The 23,429-nt window shown below is 44.4% G+C and overlaps 1 protein-coding gene and 1 long non-coding RNA gene across 2 annotated transcripts in view; one reads left to right on the forward strand and one right to left on the reverse strand.

The window, feature by feature from the left end:
- Nucleotides 1-23,429, reverse strand: part of Gmnn (geminin, DNA replication inhibitor) — a 61,465-nt gene that overhangs the window by 12,414 nt on the left and 25,622 nt on the right. The gene's annotated exons all lie outside the window — the stretch shown is intronic.
- Nucleotides 83-21,944, forward strand: LOC102009386. The gene is made up of 3 exons (XR_001231019.1): nt 83-213; nt 19,605-19,735; nt 21,661-21,944. It is a non-coding gene; the product is annotated as an uncharacterized LOC102009386 (long non-coding RNA).

Genomic DNA, 23,429 nt, shown 5'->3' on the forward strand with positions numbered 1-23,429 from the left:
CCGCCCCTTCCCGCGCCTGCGCGATAGGTGGTAGCCTGTACCTTTTGGGGCAGGAAAACCCGGGGTCAGCAGGGACTGTGAGGTCGTGCCCTCTGGCCCCGCCCTCGGACTTCCTTTCTGGGGCGGAGCCTTCGGCCGTTGCCCGCAGGCAGAGGTCCTTCGCCGCGGGACGCGAACCCTGGGAGAACGCAACACCTAATATATTCAGTAATGGTATGTTTCTGACTTTCTTTAGGGGAAATATATAAAATATAGAAATTTATTATTTAATATAAGATAATATATAATTTTATATTTGTATACCAAATATAAAATTATATATAAATATATAAGTATATACATATATAACTGTATTTTAATTATAGTAAATATAGTTATATAAATAAGTGTATAAAATATAGAAATACAAAAAGTCTAAATGCAAACATAAAGTCTACATTCAAACGGATTGGACAACTGGATCAGAAGACTGGATTTCCAGAATAAGAATGCTGCTAACCAGTGTTAAAGGTAAGCATTAAGTTCTTGGACTTTGAAATACCAGCCAGGGAAGGCAGTAACCGACTTCACAGTCTGTTCATTCACAAGATTTGGGTCACCGACGGTAATGAAGCTGGCCACGGGGAGCTGATTCTCACAGAGCTAGAACAGGTCAGAGATGGCCCATCATTTTAAAATAACGTACAGAACATTTTCAGATAGCCTGTACTAAGGAAAATATAAGCAAAGTACAAAGTGTTATTTCTTTATAGAACTAAAACGCTAGGAAAATGTCTTCCATATGAGTAGTAAGCAAAGCGGAGATTGAGAATCTACAGGTTATTATAATTAACAGTTTATGGAGCAATGAAGAGACCTGGCCGTTGCCCAGACTTCGGAAGCTGAAGTATCCAAATGGTAGCCCAAGTTGCCAATAGTATTGGAATGGCTAGTTTGGGAATAGTGAGGGGAGACTTTTACTTTATTTTAGTGTTCGAACTTTTAAAAAAATCCAACATACCAAAGGAGGCAATGCCTTCTTTAGGAAGCATTGTAAATTCTCTAGAGTCTGAAACAGGGATTTCAACAGCTTAGGTTAGATGTCTTCTGTTTTGCCTGCCAAATAACCAACTCGTTTATGAGAGAGTAGTTCAGACCTACATGCTGCCCAATGGGGAAGTCATGAGCCACATAGGGCTCCTGAACACTTGAAATGTGGCTAACTTCACAGGATGTGTTGTAATGTAGAATACACAAGTTTTTGGTTTGTTTTTTTTTTGGTTTTTCTCCGGTACGGGGAACCGAACTCAGGACCTTGCGCTTGCCAGGCAGGAGCTTTGCGGCTGAGCTAAATCCCCAGCCCCAGAATACACAAGTTTTAACACACACACACACACACACACACACACACACACACACACACGTAGGATGTGGCTCAGTGGTAGAGCACTTGCTAGGCATTGTGGAGCCCTTGGTTTGATTCCAGGTTCCCCCAAAAGAATGAATCATCTTCATAGATTTTGCATTGGTTAATGTATTGAAATCATATTTTTATATACTCAGATAAATATAAACAGTACTAAAATAATAATTTTTTACTGGTTCCTTTTTCCTTTTTTATGTACAGCTACCAGAAAAAAACATTGAAACATGTGGCTCACACTTGCCCTGCGTGTTAGTTCTACAGGACACAGCTGCTCCAAACTACTGTAATGTACATTATTCCACAGGATGTTCTCACAACCCAGTGCAGCTGTTGTACACAGCTAAAAGACTAAATCACAGGTTCAGGGCCTCATACCACACATGAGGCAACAGCAAATTGATCTGAAAACATTGCCCTCTCAAGAGACACAGGACCCTGAAGCCCCCAACTATTGGAATACTTGTACATGCCTATTAGTTTTGAAGAATAAATTTATAGGAACGTAATTTTGTAGAGGTCTGAAAAAAGTTACATTATCATGGAATCAGAATGTATCTATGCCAAGTATGGTGGCACACAACTGTAATCCCAGCTCTTTGAGAGGCTGAGGCAGGATAGCAAGTTTGAGGGCAGCCTAAGCAACAAAGCACAACCCCACCTCAAATAAAACAAAACAAGTTTTTCTAGGCACCCAAATATACCAGTGTTTTATTTGCAGTAGGGAAACTATGACTACTGATGCTTAAATTATTCAGCAACACTGATTTGTCTAAAATCCTTTAATTTAGTATGATCTTACAGTGCACAACTTTAAAAAAAAAATCATGAGATATTTTCCCCTAATCTTTTCATTTATCCACTTCTAGCTGAGCACAAACTCCGTGGTTGTGCATTGTTGGACTGTTCTTATCTCATCCAACAGCATTTCTAGTTAGTTTGTAAACAGAGAAGAAGGAAAAAAACCCACAATAATGTGTGATAGTAGAAAAATAAAACAAATCATTTAGCATAGAATAAAGCATGATAAATAGAATTGCCAATGGAAAACAATAGAACCAATTGAGTTTATTTATTTGTGTGTGTGTGTTTGAAACAGGCTCTCAGTATGCAGTTCAGGCTGGCCTTGAGCTCACTTTGGAGCCCAGGTGGCCTCGAACTCACAATGATCCTCTTGCCTCAGCCTCCTGAGTGCTGGGATTACAGGCTTACACCACCACACCCGGCTAAAATGGTATATTTATTAAATTAAATTCCTAAGATTTCAGTCAGATTGCAGAAGTTTCCTATTACATGCTAATCTCTATCCTTCTGAAAACTGCCCTGGGAGAACAAATAACAATTCTTTATTTCCTTATTCAGAAGACTCAAGTAGGCTCACTTGTAGAGTCACCCATTTTTTCCATTTCCCTAGTCTGAATTGCACTCAGTTTAATGTAGCTCTTAGTTTTCCTGGGACAGAGATAAAATTTTGGGGGGCAGTGAGAGAAGGAAAAACATCTAGGTATAAACAGTGTATCAGAATTAGGCTGTTAGCTATAAAGTAACATTTTAATAAGAGATAATATAAGATAATAATTCAGCTTTAAATTAAAAGTAAACAGCCAGGCATAGTGGCCTAGGCCTGTACTCCCAGCACTTTGGGAGGCTAAGGCAGGAGGATCACAAATTGGAGACCAGCCTGGAATATACCAAGACCATGTCTCAAAAAAAAAAAAAACCAAACAAAACAAAACAACAAGCTAAGGAAACAGGGTTATACAGTACCAAGGAAAATAAAAAACAAAACACAAGATGAATGCAGTGTGTGATGGACATTTCTCCTGTATTTTGGTTTGGGTTGGTTTTCAGTTTTGGTGCTAAGCACTGAACACCACTGAGCTACACTGCCAGCTGCCACTGTATTTGTATTTAAGGGGATGTTTTTATTTTCAGGTTTCAGAGCAGTGAGTATTGATCAGAAGAGGTTCATTATTTACAAAAGACATGTTTCAGTCTTACAGTGCTCATGTGTATAAAGACATTGCCAAGTTTTCACAATGGTCTGTCGCTGTTTTACAGAACAAGTACATTCCAAACACTTCCTTACCTTTCATTTGCTGTTTGTTTATTTATTTCTTAAACCCAGACCATCTCTGAAAGGATTTAGGAATGAAAAATATTTGCAAGATTCCTATTGGTTTTTTTTACAAAAGTAAATTTTTTTGGCTTTTTGTTTTGTTTTGTTTTTCTGAGACAGGGTCAGGCTGTATAGCACAGGGTGACCTTGAACTCATAGCAGTCCTCTTGCATCATCCTGAGTGCAAGGATTTTAGGCATGTGCCACCATACCTGGCTACAAAAGTATATTGTTGAGTTTATATGATGAAAATGAATTCTTACCTACACAAGGGAAGATGAGTATATTAGGGTCTACAGAGAAGCAGAACTAATAATACTTTAATATTAATTTGTTAATAATGAATTGGCTCATGTGATTATGGAAACTGGTACGTCCAGAATCTGCAAAGCCAGTGTCCTAGTTTGAGTCTGGAGTCTAGAAGCTGCTGTAGAACCAGAAAAGGCTAATGACCCCGTTTGAAGTTCATCAGCAGGAAGACCTTATTTTCCAGATCAGAAGCCATCAGACAGTAGGATGCTCTCATTTGAGAGTAGGGGGATGTCATGGAACATGACATTTTTGTTTTACTCAGGCCTTCAGTGGACTGGACGGGATCCACCAACATTATGGTAGACAATCTTCTTTAACCTGCGCTTTTAAACTTTGTCTTTGTTTAGATTAAAATGTCCCCCAAAATTTCAAGTGTTCAGATGTGGAGCTTTGGGGAGGTGGTTGGATCATGGGGTGCTATACTTACCAAGTGGAACAGGTCCCTGCGGTGCTAACCCATGGAAACCAGAGGCCTTCCATTATAAAATACCCTAGCAGAGGGTACTGGGAAGCTGCTGAGGTCAGGAGTATGGCACAGAAGTGCAGCCCAGCCAGGAAGCAAAACCCTTTTCCTCCTACTGTGTCTCTTCTGCGCCCTCTACTGGCAGATATTCAGCACTAGCCGCAAAGGAAAAAATAATTCAGAGACCGGACCCGCTTAGAAAAAGCAGGCGATTTTTTGGTTTTTTTTCCGGTACCGGGAACCGAACTCACGATCTTGCGCTTGCCAGGCAGTGCAAGCTAAATCCCCAGCCCCTAAAAAAAAAAAAAGAAAAAAAGGCGAAAAGGATGAATTTGGAGCTGAAAGGTAATATATTGATCACCAGGCACAAGTGTCTCTAATACCAGGATCTTAACGGTGTTACCCTGTGCATCTTACTGATGTATCCTGAAAATACTTTTCCTGCTATAGGAGTCAACACACCTGCAAATTTATTCACAAAAGGGTGGGTTAGGTTCCTTACGTCAGCTTCAGGGACCTCTCAGACCCAGCTGGGTAGCATTTTCTGTTGCAAACCAGTGTCAGGAGGTAAAGGAGGCATCGAGACCATGACTTTGCTAAGTTCAGCCAGAGGCTTTTCTTTTTTTTTTTTTCCCCCTACTTCCTTCAACCCCTTGCCCTGTGAAGCATAGTTTATCTCTTTATCTCTCTCCCTGTCTAGAAACTTTTGCAGCCTTAGGTTTTTCCTTTGCACCAGTTAGAGGGTCCCAAAGTCCGTAGAAAATGAGTGCTTATACATAAAAGCACCAATGACAGTAAGCGCTTGCCCCCTCTAACCAGAAATGGGAAGAGGTGTGGAGAGGTATCCTGTGTGCCATGTATTGGCCTTGTTAGGTGCCCACTCAGGTCAGCATACCCCGTGCCTGGGTGAGATGGAACTAAACTTGCTCACCAGGAGAGACGCATGAGGATCGGCCCAACCGCTGTCCCTCCAGCAAAGTTTCTTGTGTAACTGGCATGGGAAACCCAGTCCCGGTGATACAGGGGAAACAAATGCAACTCTGCCTGTTAGATGTCTGATACACCGAATTTGTGTTCCCCAAAATCAAAGAATGAATTTTGAGGAACAACAAGTTAAGAGTAGGAAAGTTTATTGGGGAATAAAAAATAGCTCCTGAGAGAAGGGATCCTGAGTGGGTTGCTGTGGACCCCATTTTACAGAGAATGTTTTATAAGCAAAATCATGAGTTGGGAGGTTGGGAGCAAAATGATGAGGCAGGCACAACATGGGACAAAACTGTGATCAACCAATAAGATTACAAGTTTAGCCATTTAGGTAAATCCAGTGGAGAACCAGGTCATGTAGCAAGTATACCTGGAAAGAACAAGTACTTTTTTAGGAAGAGACAATCAGGGCGTTCAAGGGGCTCTGGCCACCCATCGGGGTGACTGATGTTAATGTTGATCTATTGCTTACCTCTCAGGGAAGCATGTAGCTGGTCATTTTGTCTTGATCTTGAGGAACAGCCCGCAACAGATGCCCCTTCAGCCACAGTTGTAATGTGTTTTTATCCTCTATATTGACACCCTTGAGGGCCTGGCCCTGTCTGGCTGCCTATAATATTTTTACCTAGCTTAGCTGTCTGTCATATTGAGACAGTGCAGAGAAGCCCAGCCTTTGGGGTAACAGCAAGGAGGCAGTCTTCTTAAATCACACACATTCTTGGGTCCTAAAAGCTTTAGATAAAAGGAGATCTTCTAAAGTACTCTTTGGATCCCCCACCACCACCAAAGGGCATATTGGTTCACCTGATGCACAGCTCCCCTTTTCGGGTGGCTGGGAACATGTCCTGAGTCAAGTGGTCATTCAGGCCACAACAGTATCCTCAAAACTTGGTGAAATCTATGGACTCAAACTGAGGAGCCCACTGCTTTATTATTTTTTCTCCTCTCTCTTAAAATATCCCCAAACCCCTTCTTGTCACTTTTCTCCTTCACAGGCTTTTATCTGTCATGAGACTCAAATCCTTTTAACTTTTTTGATGTTAGTGCTCAGGGAGCTGGGGAGCTCAGGAAGTTTTCCTGGGGCTTGGTGGACTGTTCCCAGTGTCCTACCATGCAGAAGTACGTGGCCTCTGGGTTTTTCCAGCCAGGAGCGGAGGCCCACAGGCCCAGGGGAAGGGCACCACATCAACCCTTCTCAGCTGTCTGTCATGACCTTCCTGGGTCCTAGAGCCTCCTGTCCAGCCCTACTTATAGATACTTTTTTCTGGAACCTCTTACAGTTGCTTCTCTAATGCTAGCTTGATTTCTCCTTCCATCTTATTTGGTTCTGGTATTCTTACGATAATTTTGTCCTCAAGTTTACCCCCCTATCTAAAATTACATGTGATCTGTGTTGCTAAGTGACATCTCTGGGCTTTATATGTATTTATTTATTTATTTATTTATGGTCAGGTTGAGACAGAGTCTTGATAAGTAGTTCAGACTGGCCTTGAACTCACTATGTAGCCCAGGCTGGCCTCAAACTCACAGTGATCCTTCTGTTTGAGCCTCCCGAGTGCTGGGACTACAGGCGTGTGCCATCATGCCCAGCTATCTCTAGATTTTGAAGCTCTCTATGAGTTCCTTGTATATGTTGCAGGTCCCTAGATATAAAGATCTTCAGGGTCAACTTTTTAGCGAAGCCCAGCTCTTGTGTACAGCCCCTTTTCCTGCTTTCCTGGTCTGCTAATAAAAGCTGGAACAGTTGTGTGTCAGGAGTAAAAATGCTTGTCCTGGACAGGAGCAACAGATTTCCTCATGACTAGCACGGATGTGTGGTCTAGTCAATGGCAAAAACTAGAGCAGAGCTGACCCTCAGCAGTTCCCACCCTGGGCAGTTCTGATCCTGGGAAATGGAGCAGGCTGCATCTACAGAGAGACCCTCACATCTCTCTCTCTCTCTCTCCCTCTCTCTCTCTCTCTCTCTCTCTCTCTCTCCCTCTCCTTCTCTCTCTCTCTCTCTCTCTCTCGCTCTCTCTCTCTCTTTCTATATATATATATCTTTCTCTATCTATCTATCTATATTGCTCTCTCTATCTCTTTTCTTTGACCTCTCAAAAGCATGCAACAAATCTTAAGTCATTATGGGTAAGTCAATGTCAGTCTCTAAAATGTCACCCTTAGGTTATATTTTATAAACTTGTGGAAAGAAGATGAAACATTGATTTTTCTCCAGATGTAAGATAGAGTTAAAAGACAAGCCTCCAACTCAGTTTTATAATAAGGAGGGAAAATAAAAAAACTATTATATAGAAATTTATAGCTCTTTTCTCCTTCCCCTCTGACTCTTACTGGTTATAAGACTGTTAATAAAAAAAGGTACTCAGAATAATTTAAAATATTAAAGAAAATACTGTTACGAATTACATTTTTGAGTAGTAATTAATAACGCCTAGAGAAAGTTCTGACTAGTCTATTTAGAATTATAAACTTAAAACTATAAAAAGAGATTATTTTAATTTAACATAATCAATGCATCAAAGGGTGCACTGATTAAATATAATTGTTTTATGTGTTCTATGTGTTCTCTTGTCTGCTCAGCTGCCTGTTAATCTGTTTTAATAACTGGTTAAAGTACCTGCAGATGCTTCATTAAAGTTTTTTTTTCAAGCTCATATCAATTCTATTTTTCCTTTTTTATTTTTGCCCTTAAAAACTTCTGACCCTTAAAAAGCTCTGGTGGAGCTTTCCGTTAAAAAAAAAAGTTATATAGATTTTTGGCAATTCCTAGACTCACTTAAAACATTGCAGGATTCAAGGGTGGTGGCCCACACCTATAATCCCAGCACTCAGGAGGCTGAGGCAAAAGGATCACTGCAAGTTCCAGGCCAGCCCGGACTATATAGTGAGTTCAAGGCCAACCTGAACTATATAGGGAGAACTTCTCTCAGAAAACCAAAACAAAACAAAAATTACAGCATGGGGCTGATAGGCTCTAGGCTTACATGGGACTTAGAGGAAAAAAGCCTTAAAGTTTGATAACAAAAAATGATGCTCCAAATACTGTACTAGCCCTCCTAACAGTCTGCAGCTACACCTGTAACTTACAGCCATAAAAAGTTTTGATTATCAGTCTCACTAGCTATGTCCAAAATAGTTTTTCAACCTCTCTTGGGTCTCACTATGCAGTTCCGGCTGGCCTTGAGCTCACTTTGTAGCCCAGGCTGGTCTTGAACTAGCAACTATCCCCCTGTCTCAGCCCCCAGAGTACTGGAATTACAGGTGTGTGCCACCATGCCCTGCCAGATTTAGCTTCTTGTATACCATAGGTATGCCTATAAAATAAAAATGGCAATATAAATACTACAGCTACTAATATTATTACTTTTATGTTATTCACTTTCTTTTATCTTCTTTATATTAGCTAGAGCCAGTCATTACAAAAGATTTCCAGGTTTACAAAGTAGAACCTCAGAGAAAAATTTTAATGGCCCAGTGGTCAAAAATACATACTATAGAGGTCTTCATTCACCACTGTTATAGTTAAAATTTTAAAAACTTCAGATTTCTTATAAACAAAACAAAGGGCTGGGACATAGCTCAGTGACACAGCACTTTACTGGCAAGCATGAGGTCCTGAGTTCGATTCCAAGTACCAAACAACACAGCACAGCACAACACAACACAACACAAAACAAAACAAAACAAAAAGCAAAGAGGAGTCTGTGTGGGTCCTAAAATCTCTGCCTAATAAAGCCTTCCCATTGCCTCTTACTGATGTGTACTGAAAATTCTTTTTCTATGATGTGCATCAATAAACCTGCAAACTTATTCTACAAAAGAATCAGTGAAGCTCCTTTTTTTTCAGCTGTGGGGAGCTCTCACACCCAGCCCAGTGACACTGTGAGACCCTAACCCCAGGGCCCAGCACAGCTGGCTTCTGTCCTGATGTACAGAAACTATGAGATAGTAAACGTGCTTGGTTTGGTCACAAAGACTGTGGCGATTTCTATATAGCATCAGAAAACTACTAAAACTCTCTACCAGTGGAGCTGACAAAAAACAGTGTCATATAAGGCCAGTAGAATGTTAGTGGGATACAAAATGGTAGAAGCCCTGTGGCAGGATGTGTGGGTATTTCTAATGGTGTATTTCTACAGTTAAATGCATGTTGACTAGTTTGGGGTTTTTTTGTTTGTTTGTTTGGTGTTTTTGAGACAGGGTCTTGCTATGTAGTTCAGGCCTTGAGCTCACTTTGTAGCCCAGACTGGTCTCAGACTCACAAAGATCCTCCTGCCTCAGCCTCCTGAGTGCTGGGATTACGTGCATGCGCCACCACACCTGGCTCAAATGTTTTCTGTTGATTTAGCAACTCTACCTAGGAATTTACTCTGAGGATACAGCCCCATAAATTCAAAGGAATCTGTTCAGGGCTGTTCCCTGTAGCATTATTTATATACTAATGTGTAAATATTGGTAACACCTTGTAGAGGGATAGATTAAATAAGTTATGGTCATCTCCCCAATGTAGAATTAAGGAGTCATAGAAAAAGAATTAAGATCTCTGAAATGGAGAAATTTCTAGGATACATACCTAAGTGAGAAGAGGCGCAAGAGAGTATCCACAACCCTCTACCTCTTGTACAAGAAATATATAAAAATACATGTTTGTGGCATGGAATGTAGCTCGTGGTAAAGGACTTGCCCAGCATGAGACCCTGAGTTTGAGCCCCAGGACCAATGAAAAAAATAGTCAAGAGAATGTGTATATATATGCTTACTTTTAAAAAGAGAAACACTAAAAGCTAAACCAGAAACTAATGAAAAGAGAAAATTATTTCCTAGGAGAGTGAGGAACAGGGTAAGAGAGGAACAACTGTGAGACTTTGAGCACAAAACTTTTTACTTTTGGATTAGCAAACGATTTATAGAGCAAGGGTAAGTAATAAAAAATTCTGTTATTTGAGCTGAGCATGGTTGTACATACCTGTAATCCCAGTGCTCAGGAGGCTGAGGCAGGAGAATTGCCATGAGTTCCAGGCCAGCTTGGGCTACATAATAAGTTCAAGGCCTGTCTCAATAAACAAACAAACACAAAAAAATTTATTACTCATATAGGTGTTGAAGTATTTGGGAGGAAATGTAGCCAATTTATGAAATGCATAGAAAAAAACCAGATGGCTTGATGGAAGCAGGAATTTTCAAATAGAGGAGATAAACACAGGAAGATATAAAATGGGAGTGATAGAACCTACGGAGTGAGTATACAGTCTAGGTGTTCCCTGTAACTTTTTTGATTTCATTCTGTATCTGAAAACTTTATTATTATACATATTTTGCAGTGCTGGGGATCAAAGTCAAGAGCTCACATATAACTGTAAATTTTATAAAATAAAAAATTAAATTGAAATGGATGAAAAAAACCAAACCCTAAAACGATCTTATGTACCAGATGTTAGATAAATAGTGGTAACCCAATAAAGAACACAGCCAACCTAAAGTTAGGGTTCCAGACAGGGTCAAGTCCAGTTTATTGAGCTGGATCTCTTATGGCAAGGGTAGGAAGGTTAGTGGGGCTGTCTTAGGCAGGGTGAGGCAAAGCAGGGCATGAGAGTGGGGAGCGAGAGTGGCTGAGTATGTGCCCACAGCAAAGACTGGTGTGCTGTTGGGGTGTGCTATGACCTAGCAGATAGGGCGGACGTGTTGTGTCCTAGCAGAGCAGGCAGTGTTCCCCAGGCGCAGGCAGCTGGGAGCAGCCATTCCCGGAACTCGGGTGGCTGGGGTGGGGGGCAGACATGGGCGGACCTATCACCATAGTGCTAAAGGAACATGGGGAGAAGGGAATGTATTCAAATACATCTTTAATACAGTGCTTCGTTTGTGCATGCTTAGTGGGATGTACTGTAAGGACAAAAAATAATTTCAAAAGAATCTTGAACTCTTCTTACTAGAAATCTAAGCCAGAACCTCTGGGTTACAGTAAATGCCAGGCCAACAGACATCTTCCTGAAATAGGCTGCTTAAATTCAGAATCTCAAATGACCTTATTTACAATAATTTGCCAAGATAGATTCCTGGCATGCAGCTCTGTGAAAAATGTTTTACTACCCACTAGATGGCAATGCTACTTAATGTGATTAAAAGCAGAATTTGAAGAACACATTCATCTAATGATCTATATTGACTTTTCTCACCGGTTGACTACAATAAACTTTCATTATTATCTACGCAAGTTTAATAACAAAAAAATGGACCCTCTTTCCCCACAGAAGGACTATATTAAGTCAAACCCAGAATCACTGGGTTGGCAGGGACACTGGAGTTCAAGGTCCCTTGGTCAACCTCGAAACAGAACAGCCCTTCTTGCCTATTGGCTTTTCCCTGTCTGGGAATGATAAGCTCTCTCAAAGCTCGATCCCAGCATTTGGCACACAGCGAAGGAGTCTGTCCATTCATTGTGGCTCCGTAATAGCCCCCTTCTAGGTGTCAGAGACTCCATCCTGCAGCCCTTGGGGGGAGGCTTCCAGTTGTGCGGTTTTCTGCCCTCCTCAGCGCACTTACAGGGCAATTACTATGACGGTAAGAAAGGGAGACTCAGTGGAGAGAAAGAGCAATCACAGGGCGGTGTGCAAAGCCCCAGAGAACAGGTGCAGTAATAGCCCGGATGCAGTGACCACCACGCCATTTGATGAACATGTGGAAGCTGGATGGGCGGGGCCAGATGCACAGGTGGGAGAGGGAGGGGCTGTGCCAGTCGCATAGGGCGAGGGAGAGCATCTTCTACGCATGTGCAGTGCCCGACACAAGGTGAAACTCACGACTGATGATTGATTGATATGAAATGAATGTGGAAATTTTATTTAACGAAATATATTGAAAATATTGCAAACATGTGACCATTATAAAAACAATTGAGACTGCTTGTGTTTCAGCTCACTAACAAAAGTCTTATTTGCGTTCAGCAGAATGAGCTAATTCTGCCTCTCATTCTGATGCCGTCACACAGCATGACCTTGGATAAATCTTTCCACTTCTCTGAGTCTGAAGTGAATGAAATCACTCAGGGAAACTGGCATGGTGGTGTGCATACCTGTGGTTCCAGCATTTGGGAGGCTGAGGCAGGAGGATCACCACAAGCTCGAGGCCAGCTAAAACTGTGTAAAGAGAGCCTGCTCAAAAAACAAAATAAAAAACAAAAAAGTAATCTAGAGCATATGTAAAATACTTCATCAATAAGTTGTTGTTGGACTTGAAAGAAAACCAGACAGTACGATAGGTGCAAGGATGCACTGCAGCAGGTCAAGCATAGAGTAGCGCATGAGCCTATGGAGTCAGTAGTGCAGCAGACCGTAAAGAGACCTGGTTTCTGAGCACATGAAACCTGCCTGTAACCCTAGCTCCTTGGTAGGCTGAGCAGTTTGAGGCTGGCCTGGCCAACTTAGTGAGACCCTGTCTCAAGAAGGGCTTGTGGTAAAGCTCAGCAATAGAGGATTTGCCTAAATGTGATACCGTGGACTCCATATCCAGCGCTGAAGGAAGGAAAAAAGGAAAGAAGGGAGAGGGGGAGAGAGGGAGAGGGAAAAGATGGGGGAAAAAAGAAGTCCGGCAGTATAGGGAGGGCCAAGATAGGAAAATGCTTGCGCATGTGTCATTCAAGCCGGAAAGAAGCCAGTAGACAGGAAAAAGGTGCGGCCGATGAGGGAGAGATAGATAACCAGTCAGGCAAGGGCAGGTAGGGAAGCCAGGTGGGCTAGCAGAGGCATGAAGAGGAGTGCTGAGCTTATTAGACACCCAGAGTGCGCACACACATACCCCTGCTACATGACAAACTTATTTTCAGAAATATGACAGGAAGCAAATAAAAATCCAGAAAAGTGTCTAGGTAGGGTGGTGCATGTCTGTAATCCCAGCACACGGGAGGCTGAGGTAGGAGGATAACTGAGTTCAGTGCCAGCCTGAACTACATAGATAGATCCTGTCTTGAAAAAACCAGTAGATGGATGGGTAGAAAAAAAGAAAAAAGAAGGAAGGAAGAAAAAGAAAGAAAACAACAATGTCAAAGGCATGGGAGTTTTAGACTACTTACTGTTTACATTTTAAACACAAAGGGGCTGTGGTGTAGCTCAATGGTATAGCACATGCCTAGCACATGAGAGGCCCTGGGTTCCATCCCTAGCGCCAAGAAAAGGTGGGATGGGGGTGTTGTGCAGGGAGACAGAAAGAAAACGGAATCCAAATTCCAAGCAGTCAAATAAGCAGTGACAAGATTGCAGTGACCCAAGTTCTGTTTCCCCACTTTTAAATCACTCTGCTTTCATTGTATACTTCACACCTAGTGCTTAAAAGTGAAGCTAAAGTACCTCAAGGAGTGGGTACAGAAATTATTCCAAAGATTGGGAGTGTGTGACCGGCTGTGTACCAGCGTTCTCAGAATCGCTCCCACCAGATCCCAGTGGGTACTAAAGTGGGACTCGGGAAGATGTACTGCTTCTGGGCATGGCACCCACACGCACACTAGTAGCTGCTGCGGTGATTTAGTGCTGATGGGCAAAGATAGTTCAGGAAGGAGAATTGCATCTGTCCTCCTTTATCTTTACCAGAGATGGTTTTCGCTGTGCTTTTGTGATGTCACCTGGGCTTGTCTGTAGATTCTACACCCAGCACAGTGCTCAGGGCTGCACCTGGGCCAGCTGCTCCACTGAGTGGGCCACTGGCCTGGGCTTCCCTGGTGGCTGAAGGAAAGACCTAAAGGATACTCAGCAAGGGCGGGATTGAAGCTGAGGCCGGTGACAGGAGCAAGGTCATCCGCCAGGAAGGAGGGGAAGCTGCAGCCAGGTCAGAACCCAGCTGGGTGGGTTTATGAAGGATCTTGAGGGCTGCAGGTGTGATGTCCATGGGCTTGCACCTGGAGGCTGTGCAGGTCCAGAACTGGCCTGGGAGACCCCTCTACAGCTGACCAGTCCCTTTCTGTCCTGGGACTTCTAAAATCCAGATTGATGACCAGCCTCAGAAAACAGTGAAAGCCTGAGTTTTGCAGGGCTTTTCTTTTCTGAGTTCACTGAAGCATTTGTACTGGGACGGGGTGGTGGGTGAGGTCAACCTCATTCCCTACAGGATGCATCAGCCCTAGGCAGAGCTCCAGAGGGAAGCCTAGGGGAATCCCCCACTCCTGCTTAAGCTGGGCTGCCTTACATCACAGGCAGGGCGGCAGATGGCTTCTGGTAAACCTCACAAACAGGCAGTGTTTCACCTAGAAAGAAGTAGCTGCCATGGAGAGGAAAGAAGTCCAGGAAGAACTCAGGATTGAGGCCCCAGTGGTGGATGAAGACCACGGCAACAGAACTACTTCAGACAAAATCAATTTAATACAATTTGGGCGAAGAACAGTTTGTGACTCTGGCGGCCTTCAGAACCGGAAGAGAGACAGAGAATTCATTATTCAGTGAGCATCCGCAGACAATCCAGAAAAGAAAAGAGGAAGCACACTGGTCCTTTCACAGTCACTTTCCTCAGAGAGTTTAAAGCAGAGGGAACTTCTTTTATTTTATTTATTTATTGGGTTTTTTAAATGAGACGGTCTCACTGTGTGGCCCAGGCTGTCCTCAAACGCACAGTCCTCCTGCCTCAGTCTCCTGAGTGCTGGATGCCAGGGCAACAGGCTGTGTGCCTCTATGCATGACTGTCTCTTTTTTTTGTTATGCCAGCTAAAAACAGCCAGTCTGGGGACTTGGCTGTTGTTTCTTTCTCCTGATTTCTGGGAAAGTCAGATAAACAACTTAGCTGTGCCTTGGTGGTGTAGATCTTTAGCATAAGTGACTTAACATTTTGGTTTGATCGTTTGGGGCCTAGGGCAGGAAGTTAGTCCCGAACAATGGCCTGCTGTAAAATTAATTTACCACAAGTTCCTTTTGCTAAAGCTCAGAGTAATTTTTTGTCTGTTATGACTCTGGGGAAGAGGAACAGCAACTTCCCCTGATTCTCCTTTCATCTGAGGATACCTGCCCTAGCTACTTTTTTTTACTGTTTTCTACACCAGGATTTGGCAAACTTCTTTCTAGAAAGAGCCAAATAATATGTATGTCAGGCTTTCTTAATTACATGTTCTTTGTTCCTGTGGTTTTTACAATTTTTTTTGTAGCAGGACCCAAACTCAAGACCTGGCACTTGCCAGGCAGGCGCTGTGCCACTGAGCTATATCCCTGGCCCTACAATATTTTTTTAAAAATATTTTTAAAAACATTTTTAGCTCCGTGTAGTACAAAATAGGTCTCTGGAGTCGGGCCTGGGAGCTCTAGTTTGCTGTCCTTTACCCTACCTGAACACATTTTAAAACTGAAGTCACAAGGAATCAATCTGTTAGAGATGGTGAAGGTATTTTTACCATTCCATGAAAGGCTATTTCCTTGGGAAAGACTTGTTAAGTCATTTTAAGATGGATGTGTGAATCTCTTTCTTCTTACCTGAATGAATAGCATGGAAGTTATGGCAGGCAAGGCACAGCTAAGTAAGTTTATGGGAAAAAAAGCAACTAAGGCAGGTACCACCAGATGAAAGGTGAATCAGGGGAAGTTGTATGATTTCTAATTTGTGTTATAAGTTTGCTCAAACCATGTTTTGCTTCATGTGGATTTTGGGATTTGTGGGTTAAATATGAAGAAATTCTTTGGCAAAAAGATTGAAAAACTCAGGAAAAGGATCAAAATAGGTCTTATGGTTTAAGACTCCAAAGCGTTTAAGAAAACTAGAAGCTGGGTGCAGTGGTGCGAGCCTAATAATCCCAAAAAGATGGGAGGCTGAAGCAAGAGAATTGCAAATTCAACCCCAGTTTGGGTACTTTATTGACTTAGTGAGACCTTGACTTGAAATAAAAATATTAAAATTAAAATAAAAAATGGTTCACAATGTAGTTCAGTGTAAAGGCCCTGGGTTCATTCCCCAGAAAGAATAAGTGAATAGTTGAAAAATTAGAGCATCGGGTGGTATGGTGCACACCTATAATCCCAGGTACTCAGGAGGCTGAGGCAGGAGGATGGGAAATTTGAAGCCAACCTGGGCTACACAGCAAGACCCTGTCTCAAAAACAAAAAAATCGGAAAAACAAACTCCAGTCTAAATTGTCGAAAAACTCAATGAGAATAAAAGGAGAGAAACATCTTTTTAAAACTCACTTTGGGTACAGAGTTTTCTTCCGAGGGCAGAGTTTACTGAGTGCAGAGTTATAGAAGAGGAGTGCTATGTACCTGCCCCCAGATGTGTATAACACTGGCAAAAATCACAGGAACCATGTTCAAGAAGCTAAAACCAGGAACAAAATGACAGTGAAATCCTTCCCATTAAAAGCTGAAAGTTTTTTAAAGTAATGATGGGATGAGTATAATTTGGGCTGGGCCAGGACCACCTATGTAATTTGCAGGGCTCCTTGTTAAAAACAGTATTAATAATTTCAAGATGGTGAGTGGGCCTTTCTGAGCCAGGGCTTAGGTTACCGTTTCCTGAAGCAAGCCCTGTGAGTGATAGAGACTCAGGAAATCTGCCCAGATCCTGCCTCTGTCTAGCCCTCTGCTTCCTTGGAGATGATTTTGTGTTCGGCTGGTTTGGTTTTTTTGAGGCATGATCTCTTAGCCTAGGCTGGCCTCGATCTTTTAGCTCTTCCTGCCACAGCCTCCTGAGTGCTGTGATTACAGGCATGTGCCTTTACAGTTGGCTTTTTTCTAAGAATGTTCTGAAGGGAGGTTTGAAAGCACACGTGGGACCAGAGCAGGAGTCCTTTTATCTTGGAGAGGATTACTATAACTCGGCTCAGAGTTACCAGGTGAGCTCAGGACCTGAAGTCGTGTAGGATCTAACTGCCAGACAGGACTGAAGGTGGAGAAGAGTTACAGAAATAAAGGAGAGTCAAAGAGGGAATGACTGGCCCGCTGGAGGACCTCCAATGTATACACCCCAGTGACTTCCTCCTAACACAAATCTTCCCCTCACCATGTCAGAATCCAGTTGTGGGGAGCCGCTTCGTATGGTTTCAAAGTTCAGGGCATCTGAGGATGCATAAGGACATGGCCCTGTAGCGCACCGCACAACAAGGTACACTTACATGAGCATGACTTAGCATAGACAACCATGCATGCGCTACACGGCTATGCCCATACACAAGCATGTAAACCTTGATAATTGCCAACATATACGGGCTGAACAATAAAGATATTTGCTTGCTGTTGTTGCTGATGTCGGCTCCACATGTTTTCTTTTCTTTGGGGTCTCATCTGAGAAAATACTCCTTCAGCCCTCATTCCTGACAAGTGCCGTAGTCAGCTGGATGAGGTGATAGACATTCAAATCCCCCTCTCCCACAGTGAGACAGCAGGGTGGGTGGCTTGGCTGTTTTTCACCCTTTTCCAAAGAAGTGGAAGATCTCCAGCAGGCAGGCCTACTGCAGCAGACTGAGAAGGATCTGGAACAAGAGCTGGCTGCCATGCAAGTCGTGCTGCAGGGCACCGAAAGTGCTGCCTCCTCCCAAAGTGTAAGTCCCTATCCCCAGGAGAGCCCCCTGGTTTTGTGTGTGAAGCCTGCTATTTGCCAGAAAGTGGAGGTGGAGGAGCCCCTAGCCTAAGGAGAGGGACTGGGAGGACCACCCACCTCTTCGTCACACAGTGTGTGCGACCTATGTGGCCATGGAGGTAAGGGCACTGACGAAACAACTGAAACAAAAGGTGGGTGAAACAGTGCCTGTGTGGCTGCTACGCTATGGGACGACAGGGCTGATAACATGCAGTTAAGCCTGCAGATGTCCCAAATAGTCAGCATAGCCAGTACCCCCTCTCTGCAACAACTTCTGCAGGATGTACAAAGGACAGATTTGGGAGACTCTAGGCGACTTGCTGGAACAATTCATGAAGTGGACAACCTACCTTGACTTGGTATGTGTGCTAGGAGGAATGGGCAGGTGACAAATGATGGTCACCATGCAGTACTATAGCCCTGATGAGCTGCTACAGCACGCATGATGGACTTGATCTTGGTGAGTGGGCCAGCTGGCATTTTCAGGTCGCTGGCGGCCCTCCAAGCCCCCTTCACAGATTGCCCGATGCGTGATACTCTGGATGCCTTAGCCTGGCTGGAGAAAGTAGAGTGCCAAGGTAAGATGAGACTTGCAAAAACGCTACCACTGAAAGAGAAAAATCAGGTGGCCCCTGGCCAAGTGGGGCCAACACCCACGAACAGACTATGGGGCTGCTGAAGGTCAGCAGGTGCCAAATTTGGATGGACTTGTTGGCTGCCAGCTTAGCCACAGATAAGATAGACGGGCAGCCCCGGACATGTTGCTGACTGGCAGCAGTTTTGCCCTGAGCAGCAATATCGACTGATGGGCCCGAAGGTAAGGCAGCCCCAGTGAAGCAGAAAGACATGACTCTGGCTTCCTTTTATTCAAGTTAGGAAGCAGACCGAGGTACCTGATTCATGGGGGTCTCAGGAGACCAGAGGCCACATGTGGAACTGATTATTTACTGGTCTCCAAAGAACATATGGTGTGTACTAGTGTTGGTGGACACCAGAGCTGAATCAACGTTAATGTATGGCAACATCCAGACTGTTTCACAGGATGTAATGTCTGCGCATAAGGGTACAGAGATCACTGTGTCGCAGTCTGGAGAGCGCGGGTGACATTGGTGTTGAGTGCTTGGCTCCATGTCCTTATGATGTCTGTGTTTCCCCTAGTGCTGAATATATGCTGGGGGTGGACATATTGACTGGTGCTCTGCTCGACACCATGCAGGGAGAATTCCATTCGAAAATCCACATGGTAAAAACCATAGTTGGTGGATATCCACACCACGCACCGCAGACTCTCCTGTGGCCTGCAAGGATTGTGTGCTTGAAGCAGTTGTCACCTACCTGGGGGCCGAGCAGGGCAAACCATTTTGAAATTGGAAGAGGTGGGGTTGATACATCCTGCACATAGCTCTTTCAGCTCCCCCATATGCCCCACATGGGAGCTGGACAGGATGTGGTAAGTGACTGTATTGAATTGAATAAACTAACTCCTCTGTTGCATGCAGCAGTACTCAATATTGCAGACTTGATGGATTGTCTCACCCCGATGCTGGGTCTATACCATTATGTTGCAGATTTAGCCAATGCCACCTTCTCCATTGCTGTCATGCCTGATAGGACCAATTTACCTTCACCTGGGAGGGCAGACAGTGGAGCTTCCAGGTGTTGCACAAGGCTATTTGCATAGCCCAACTTTGTGTCATGGCCTAGTGACCCAGGACCTGGCCCTCTGGACCACTCTGTGTCACTGTTCCATTATATTGATGATGATATGTTAACCTCCGATTGCCTTGCAGACTTTGAAGCTGCCATGCATAGTCTGAAGGAAGCCTTGCTGGCCTGGGATTGCAGTGTCAACAAAGCCAAGATCCAGGGACCTGGCTTATCTGTCAAATTCTTGGATGTTACCTGGTCGGATAAGACAAAAGTAATTCCCTATGCCATTATTGATAAAATCCAGGCATAATCCAGACCCACGACAGTATGCCAGTTTCAGGCATACGTGGGCTTATTGGGTTTTGGGTGGACATTCATACGGTACCTAGCTACCCTGCTCTGCCCTTTATACCAGATGACCCAAAAGGGCACAACATGGGACTGGAAAGATGCAGCAGAAGCTGTTTTACAGGATTCAAAGAGGCAGTCGCACAAGTGCAAGGCCCTCTGAGCCTATCCTGCTGTTTACCCTAACAGTGAGTGTGGATGATGATGGGTTTGGCTGGGGCCGATGGCAAAAGCAAGGGACGCAGAAGCACCCTGTTGGGTTCTGGTCATAGTTATGGAAAGGAGCTGAGAGCCAGTATTCCCTGACTGAGAAACAGCAGCAGTATGTGCTGCTCTGCGTGCCTATGAGGGGGTCATGGGGCAGCAGACAGTGGAAGTGCAGAATAAATACCTGACAGAGGGCTGGGTCCATTCATGGACATCCCGTCCCAGGAGAGAGTGGCCCAGGCCCCCACCCTCATGCATTGGGGTCATACTTACAGCAGCAGGCCTCCTTCTCAGCTAGCCCATTGGCAGCCAAATCGGCAACAGTTTTGAGACCAGTGATGTGTACGGCACAGGAAATTGCACAGCACGATGCACTACAGGTTATGACACCTAGCCCTTATGCAGAAGGGGAAGAGAGACCTCCAGCTGATGCCTGGTATACTGGTGGGTCCAGCTGTGGCACAGCCCCACCATGGACCACAGTTACTGTCCAGCCCAGCACAGAAATCCTCTGGTTTTAACCTAGAACAGGCAGGTTGAGCCAGTGGGCAGAGTTGTGGTCAGGGTGGCTGCTTGTAATGCATAAAGAAGGCCCCCCACATGTTTGCACAGACAGTTGGGGCTGACTCTTTGGTTACTGGCTTGGGTGGCCCAGGATTGGCAGACAGGGCACCGACCCTTGTGGGGCACTGACCTATGGTGAGACATGCGAGTGTGGCCAAACAGCTAGCCATGTAGTGTATCATGTTTTTGGACATAAGCCCCTCCTCGCACCGGGGAACGATTTAGCAGATGCTTTCATGAGGGTAGCTGCTCTCTGCAGCGGCGCCTTGGCTCCACATGCAACCAGGACACATAGGACCCCGCACCATGTAAACTGTAGCGCAGTGATGCACCTGGACTCCCGCTAAGTCAAAGGCTGTGATAAAGGTTTGTCCAAGGGCACCCATTTGGCTCCTCCACCCATTGGAGGAGAAAGATGCCCACACAGCTTGGCACAATACCATGAGCATCCGACCCTCTGCAACAATGGCAGATGGATTACACTGGCCCCCGGCTCTCTCACAGGGACATAGATACTCTCTCACTGCTGTGGATACAGCCATAGGTGTAGGCTTTGCCTACTCCTTTCCTGCTGCTGACCAAGCCCATACCATTAAGGGATGCTCTGTAGAGGATACTGCTAGAGATGTAGTCTGACCAGGGAACCTATTTCACAGGGGCCCAGGTACAACAATGGCCAAAGACAATGATGTTAGGTGGCACTTCCATGTGCCCTACCGACTGCAGGCAGCTGGTGTGATTGAGGGGTACAGTGGGTTCCAAAAAACTGTTTGACCCTGATTTGCTGATGGCAGCACCAAGGAGGTACTTGCACCCTCTTGCATATAGAATGTTACATTTATATCCCTGATATAATGGGATGGCAAAAGCAGGTACCAGATGCAGGTACAAGAAGCCTTGCAAGAAGTGGATGCAGAGGTGTCCACCATCCAGATCTTGCAGCAGGACCCGCTCACCCAGTGGTGGGAATCCTTGGGATCCACCTTGTGCTGGGCGGCCATAAGCTGTGCTGTGGTGGCAATGGGGTTAGTGGTATCATGCTGTTTCCTTTACTGTTGTGGCGGTCTTTGGGTACAGGGATCTGCCCAATGGGAAGCGACATTCTCGTGACCTTTGAGAAGATGGGATGTAGTGAGCCACGTTGGATTGCTTCAAAGCCCAGCACATTTGAGGACACACAAGGACATGACCCTTCTGTCTAGCACAGGTGCACAACAGAGTACACTTACGTAAGCATGACTTAGATAGACGAGCGTGCATGTGCGATACGGCTATGACGGTACACAGGAATGTAAACCTTGACAACGACCAACATGTATGGGCCAGACAATAAAGATGTTTGCTTACTGTTGCTGATGTCAGTTCTGTGTGCTTTCTTTTCTCTGGGGTCCTCATCCATGGAAATACCCCTTCAGCCCCCAAGCCCACACCAGTCCAGTTCCAGCATCTCTTGTAGGAAAACAAGGATGGAGGGAAACAAAGGAACCCATTTTCCTATCCCCTTACCCCAACGTCCAGGAAAGGGCTTTTAAAACTACATTTGAACTGTGAAAGAAACAGGAAGAGTGGGGTTCTGTGCTCCTTTAGCAGAATTAGCATAAATGCTAAGAGGTAACAATCAGCCAAGAAAATAGCCAATTATTTTGCATTATCCTCCTTGTAAAATAATTCTTGGTAATGTGCAAAGACTTAACACAGAAAAAAGTTGGAACAAAATAAGCGAGCATATAATAAACTGGGCACCATGGTGCACCTCTGTAATACCAGCACTCTAGGAGGTTGAGGCAGGATTGCAAGTTCAAATCCTGCATAGGGAACTTAATGAGACCATCAGTTGAAAAAAAATTTTTTTCAAAAAGACCTGAGGATATAGCTCAAGTGGTAAATCAATGGGATGCAGGAGAAATAACCCCAGCAAAATGGTGAGCAAAACCTATAATGTTGCCCTTGGAGACAAGATGAAGAAATGGTGATAGATGATGAATGCCTCAGCAGTTTGAACAATTCAAGCAATGTTGATGAATTAATGCATCAGTGCCGACTTGTGCAGAAGTGACTCTGCCCATCACTGACATGTTTGGCCACTTTATTAGTAATGTACATGTCGGCACACAAGCGCTTGTCAAATTTAAGTATCATCCAAAAATAGGAGGGAGGAGTTACACAGTGTTTTTGCAGTGGCGTCATCACTACCTCCCCAAGTTGGGACCCTGACCTCCATCTGTCACCAGGAGGTCCCAGAGGGAAGATACAGTGCTCAGCCTGCTCCCACCCATCCATATCCAGGGTGGCTGATTTCAGGAGGGAAAAGCAGTTTGGGACACACAGTGGAAGGAGGGACAGACTGATAAGGCAGAGTTAAAAAAACACGCAGACGGCAGAGTGGGTGCAAATGGGGAGAGGCGCGTGAGGGGTTGGGGCTGGGGGATTTGTGTGTCCTCAGGATTGGGAATTGGCGGGGGGGGGGACGTTGTGAATCTGTAGGTATCAGAGAAAAAGCACAGTATAATTTGGCACATGAAAGGCAGGGCCTAATTTGCAGAGCTACTGTTTTAGGACTCTGACAAATTTTGAAATGAGGTTCCTGGAAGGAAGAAAAGGCACTGTAGTCTTGGGTAGCTTTAATTGTGCATCTCCTCTCCTCAGCTCAGATGAGTGGACAAAAGCCCAGCATCTCCCTCAGATTTTCCTGAAAGGAATATGCAGATGCTGGGCACAGGAGGCAGAATCCTGCTTCCTGTAATCCCAGCACTGAGAGAGACAGAGACAATTTAGCAAGACCCTGCCTCGACATGAAAAAATAAAATAAAATAAAAAGGACTGGGGATATAAGTCAGTGGCAAAGC

Source organism: Chinchilla lanigera, unplaced genomic scaffold (assembly GCF_000276665.1).
Source record: "Chinchilla lanigera isolate Chin_1 unplaced genomic scaffold, ChiLan1.0 scaffold00082, whole genome shotgun sequence".
Classification (NCBI taxonomy): Eukaryota; Metazoa; Chordata; class Mammalia; order Rodentia; family Chinchillidae; genus Chinchilla; species Chinchilla lanigera.